This window comes from Mesoplodon bidens (assembly GCF_964165515.1).
Source record: "Mesoplodon bidens genome assembly, chromosome: 17".
Lineage (NCBI taxonomy): Eukaryota > Metazoa > Chordata > Mammalia > Artiodactyla > Ziphiidae > Mesoplodon > Mesoplodon bidens.
In genome coordinates, this window is record NC_138174.1 from 23,382,818 (window position 1) to 23,389,168 (window position 6,351).

General features: G+C 35.9%; 1 pseudogene across 1 annotated transcript; it reads left to right on the forward strand.

Moving 5' to 3' along the window:
• Positions 1-2,468: 2,468 nt before the first annotated feature.
• LOC308604966 (spliceosome-associated protein CWC15 homolog) lies at positions 2,469-3,146 on the forward strand (annotated as a pseudogene). The gene has a single exon. The product of its transcript is annotated as a spliceosome-associated protein CWC15 homolog (transcript).
• Positions 3,147-6,351: the final 3,205 nt, after the last annotated feature.

A 6,351-nucleotide genomic window follows, 5' to 3' on the forward strand; every position in this document is an offset into this window, starting at 1 on the left:
GTTCTGAATCAGAATAAAAAGCAAAATTGTATGATCATATCAGTAGCTGCAGAAAAAAAAAAGAGGCCTACACATAGAAAGATACTCATCTATGATAACTACTCATTTCTATTGTTAGTTAGCAAAGGATTTCTTATTTTCTGGGGTTTTGTTTTGTTTTGTTGCTTTGCTTTTTTCATGAGAGGATGTTGAATTTCTGCATCTGTTGAGATAATCATATTTTCTTTTACTCTTGAATGTGGGAAAATAAATCAACATCAATTTTTTTTCAACATCAAGTTTTGTAGGTTAGTACCTTTCTTTACTGTGCTAAGAATGTTTTTATACTCTGAAATCATGTAGAACTCATCCAAATGTAACTTTATCATGTCATCTTTAAGATATAGATTTATAATCCATAGGGAATTATTTTTTGTATGGGGGGTGACTAGAAGTCAAGTTCTGTATTCTACATGTATAGCCTACTTCCCCAGCACCATTTAGCTAACTGAGCAGAGACTTAAGTGGCCACACATAGCAAAAAATATAGACTTCACAACATTAGTTCAGACAAGTCATGAAACAAATGCACAAACAATAACAAATAGCAACAAGAACAGACTAAACTAGTGTACTGGCAATAAATTCTCTCAGTTTTTAATAGCCTATGAAAGTCCTTTATTGCTTCTTCACTTTTGAAGAATAATTTCCAGTGTACAAAATACTAGGTTGTAGGGTTTTTTCTCTCAATACTTTATTTTACTCCACTCACTTCTTGCTCACATGGTTTCTGAGAAGTCAGATGTAATTCTTATCTTAGTTCCTTTATAGGTAAGATATTTTTTCCCTCTGGTTTCCTTCATGATTTTTTCTTTATCTCTGATTTTCTATAATTTGAAAATGATATGCCTTGTAAGTCACTGTTTACCCTACTATAAAAGTTAAAAGGTGAAACTATTTAAAATAACTATAACTAGAATAATAGATACACAATTTTAAAATATGTAAATTAACAATGCAAAATATGGGGCATAAAATTATGTTTTTTGTATGTAACTGAAGTTATAAGCTTTAAATAGGCTCTTATAACATCTTAAATACAAGCTATTTTATATAAACTTCCTTGTTATGACATAGAAAAAACCTTTAATAGACACCCAAAGATGAAGAGAAAGGAATCAATTCACACCACTACAAAATATCTATATATTTTGTGTGTGTGAACACATACTGAAAACAATTAGCAAAAATGGTGATCATAAATCCTTACCTATCAATAATTACTTTAAATGTAATATATTAAATCACCAACCTAAAGACATAGAGTGGCTCAAGGGATAAGAAACCTCCCAACAAAGAAGAGCCTACAACCAGATGGCTTGACTGATGAATTCCACCAAAGATTTAAAGAAGAATTAACACCAAACCTTCTCAAACTCTTCCAAAAACTTGAAGAAGAGAGAACACTTCCAAACTCATAATCTTGTATATAGAAAATTCTAAAGAATTCACACAAACACACAAAAAATATTTTAGAGCTAATAAACCATTTCAGCACAGTAGTAGGATAAAAAATAAACAAAAGTTAGTTGTATTTCTATACACTAGCAATGAACAATCTAAAAACGAAATTGAGAAAATAATTCCACTTACAATAGTATCAAAAAGAATGAAATACTAAGGTTTAAATTTAGCAAAACAAGTACAAGGCTTATACACTGAAAACTATAAAACATCACTGAAAGAAACTAAAGGAGACCTAATTAAACAGAAAGACACCCCGTGTGAACAGATTGGAAGATTTAATATTGTTCTGGTGGCAATACTCCCCAAAGTGATGTACAGATTCATGCCATCCTTATCACAAATCCAGATGGCTTTCTTTTTTTGCAGAAATTGACAAGCTGATCCTAACTTTCATATAGAAATTCAAGGAAATCAGAATAGCCAAAATCTTGAAAAAGTTGGAGGACTCACACTTCCAAATTTCAACACTTACTACAAAGTCAAAACAGTATAGTAGTGGTATAAAGATAGATGTATAAATCAATGGAATAGAATTGAAAGTCTAGAAATATATCCACACATTTATGTTCAATTGATTTTTGACAAGGGTGCCATGACCATTCAAGGGAGGAGAAAAACAGTCTTCAAGAAATGGTGCTGGGACAACTGAATATACACATGCAAAGAATGGAGTTGGACCTCTACCTTGCACCATATTTTTGCTCAAAATAAATTTACCCCCAATAGATCAAAGACCTAAATGTAAGAAATAAACTTAGGTTAAATCTTCATGGTCTTGGACTAGGCAATAACCTCCTAGATATGACACCTATAGCCCAAGCAACCAACAAGAAAATACATTGGATTTTATCAAAATTAAAAATTTTGTGCATCAAAAGATACTATCAAGAAATTACAGAGTCATAATGGTGTCTGTATAACCTCCAGAGACTGGTGCATTGGACCTCAGCCACCCATAAAAGATGAAAGCAGTAGCTAGGCCAACTTTTGAACCTGCAATAGGTAGGAGAGGAAAAGGAGAAGGTGATTTGAGCCAACTCTCAAAGCAATATTCAAGTAGAGACCTACCCTCTCATACAGATAAAATATAGACAAACCACTCAGGATGTCCCTGAAGAGGTTAGGAACCATGATTTCAGGAGAGAGTTGGAAGAGAGAGAAAAAAATAAGAGATATTCCAACCGAGAACCTCCAACCTCCTCTTCAGTGTCAAAGAAGCCTTGATTAGACCAGATTCCCACTGCCAACCTTGATGCAGCTGATCCTCTAATGGATAAGATGAAGATGAAGACTTTGATAAAGAGAGTGATGATGATGATACTGTAGCTCTTGCAGAACTGGAAAAGATTAACAAAGAAAGAGCTGAAGAGCAGGCCAGGAAAGAACAAGAACAAAAAGGTGAAGAAAAAAGGATTCCTACGAAAAACATTCTGAATGGGAATCCTCTCCTTAATCTCACTGAGATTAAGGAGGTCCATCCCAGCCTCAGGCCAACTTCAAAGTTAAAAGAAGGTGGGATGATGACTTTGTTTTCAAAGACTGTGCAAAAGGTGTGGATGATCAGAAGAAGAAAAAGATTTGTGAATGATATGCTGCAATCTGAATTTCACAAAAAGTTCATGGAGAAATATATTAAATAGTACAGTTTTTGTGCTTAATTAAAGACTGTAAAATGTAAACACTCTGACTTTATTGTGGTTAGTTTTTTTTCTCTTTCCCCCCTTCTAAATTGTGTATAGGTTTCCCTAATTTTAAGTTCCAAAATATCTTTTCCTTTATTGATATCTTATTTGATAAGGACTTGGGAATTGGTTTAACCCAGTTTTCATCTCTGAATATTTCCAGTCATATACTTTCTTTTTAATATGGGAAAAGGAATATGCTTGTAATTTGTTTCTAATAATCTAAAAAAAACCAAATTACAAAGAGAAATCAAAAAATGGGATAGAATATTTGCAAATCATGTGTCTGTTCAGAGTCTAGTATCCAGACTCTACAAAGAACCAATACTGGTGAACAATAAAAAGACAAACAACCCAATTTAAAAATGAGAAAGGATCTGAATAGACATTTCTCCAAAGAAGATATATAAATGGCCATGAGCAAATGTCTAGGTGTTTCCATTTAGCCCTACAGAAGTTTATTTTGGCCCATTATTCTAATTTTTTTACCTTATTTTTAAATTTCTATGATACCATCAGGTACACAGTTATCCCTTCCAGTCTCCCATCAGTTTCCAATTTGATCAGCAAACTACCAGTGTCCTCATCTAGATCATTAACAGGCAGAAAGCAGAGCCGTGTCATATACCACTGTACCCCTTTCTGCAGATAATCAGCAACAGTTCACTGATTAGTGCTCTTTCAACCTTTTTGTACAAAAACTGGGCAATGATGTTGTAGCAAATTAACCTTCAAATCTCAGGGACTCAATACAGCAGAAATTTAATTCTTATTCATGTCTCAGTCCAGCATAGGGTAAATGACTTTCCTGGGCACTTTGCCACTATGCAATACTCAGGGAACTGGGCTGCCTCCATAGAATGGCTCTAACATGCACTTGGATAAGGAACAGAGAGTGTAAGCTAAGAACCTCACAGGAGATTTCAGGATCCAGGTCTAACAGTGGCATGTATCACTTCTGCCCACATCTCATGGGTCACACCAGCCTCAAACTAACTGCTGGGAAATGTAATCTTCCGAAGTGCCCAAGGAGAAGAAGTGGTATTGATGAGCATCTACCCACAACTTCCTCAATTTAATAAAACCTCAATCTTCCAAAGCTAGCACTGGCAGGAGACTTTCCAAGTGGGAAGGGATGAGAGGACCTTGCAGCCTTATTCTTTTTCCCCTCAGGATTTGCATTCCTTTGGAGCTCTTCCATTTACATCACTACCATCACCATGCAGACATCAGGGGCTGCTGCAGCCATTTAAATGCACTCACCAAAGGGGGACTCACAGTTTCCACCAACCTAACAATGTGGAAAAGATGCTATTCACCAGTGGAGCTAGATGAAACAGGCCAGCTTGTTCCTTGAAGAGCCCAAAGAAACTTGGCGATAACTCCACCAATTCACAAGTTCTCTCTGCTGAGAATTGTTGCCCCCTCTAAGCAACAAAACCTGATATGCTCCTATGTTAACTCTCTCTTGCAGGTGGTCCCACATCTGTTCCAAGCAGAAACACTCTTAGATGTCTTACCCCAAAGAACTGTGAGAATTTTTCCTGATAAATCACCTCCTTTACAAAAAAACTGATACTGGTAAGCCCTTTGTTTTCAGGGGAGACCCCAGTCCCAACCCCAGAAGCAATGTGGTCTCAACTCCATAGTTTAAGCACGACAAACACAACAGAGTACCTACCACGTATTACACCTAGGGATAGATTATATAATTTTTTTAAAATCTTATTTATTTATTTAACATCTTTTGAAACAAGGAACTGACTCTGAAAACGTACATTCTCTCCTCACCATTGTCTTGCTATGAAAGTGTCTCAGACTTTCAAAAATCGTGCCTTTGCTTTAATGCATTACTCCATAATAGGCTCCTGTGCTCTTTTTTATGTTTTTAACATCTTTATTGGAGTATAATTGCTTTAAAATGGTATCTTACTTTGTGCTTTATAACAAAGTGAATCAGCTATAAGTATACATATATCCCCATATCCCCTCTCCCTTGGGTATCTGTCACACACTCCCTATCCCACCCCTCTAGGTGGTCACAAAGCACTAAGATGATCTCCCTGTGCTACGCAGCTGCTTCCCACTAGCTATCTATTTTACATTTGGTAGTGTATATGTGTCCATGCCACTCTCTCACTTCGTCCCAGCTTACCCTTCCCCCTCCCCATGTCCTCAAGTCCATTCTCTACGTCTGCGTCTTTATTCCTGTCCTGTCCCTACGTTCTTCAGAACTTTTTTTTTTTAGATTCCATATATATGTGTTAGCATATGGTATTTGTTTTTCTCTTTCTGACTTACTACACTCTGTATGACAGACTCTACCTCACTACAAATAACTCAATTTCGTTTCTTTTTATGGCTGAGCAATATTCCATTGTATATATATGCCACATCTTCTTTATCCATTCATCTGTCGATGGACACTTAGGTTGCTTCCATGTCCTGGCTACTGTAAATAGAGATGCAATGAACATTGTGGTACTTGACTCTTTTTGGAATTATGGTTTTCGAAGGGTATATGCCTAGTAGTGGGATTGCTGGGTTGTATGGTAGTTCTATTTTTAGTTTTATAAGGAACCTCCATACTTTTCTCCATAGTGGCTGTATGAATTTACATTCCCACCAACAGTGCAAGAGGGTTCCCTTTTCTCCACACCCTCTCCAGCATTTATTGTTTGTAGATTTTTGATGATGGCCATTCTGACTGCTGTGAGGTGATAACTCATGTAGTTCAGATTTGCATTTCTCTAATGATTAGTGATATTGAGCATCCTTTCATGTGTTTGTTGGCAGTCTGTATATCTTCTTTGGAGAAATGTCTATTTAGGTCTTCTGCCCATTTTTGGATTGGGATTGTTGTTTGTTTTTTTAATATTGAGCTGCATGAGTTGCTTGTAAATTTTGGAAATTGATCCTTTGTTAGTTGCTTCATTTGCAAATATTTTCTCCCATTCTGAGGGCTGTCTTTTCATCTTGTTTATGGTTTCATTTGCTGCACAAAAGCTTTTAAGTTTCATTAGGTCCCATTTGTTTATTTTTGTTTTTATTTCCATTTCTCTAGGAGGTGGGTCAAAAAGGATATTGCTGCGATTTAGGTCATAGAGTGTTCTGCCTATGTTTTCCTCTAAGAGTTTGATAGTGTTTGGCCTTACACTTAGGT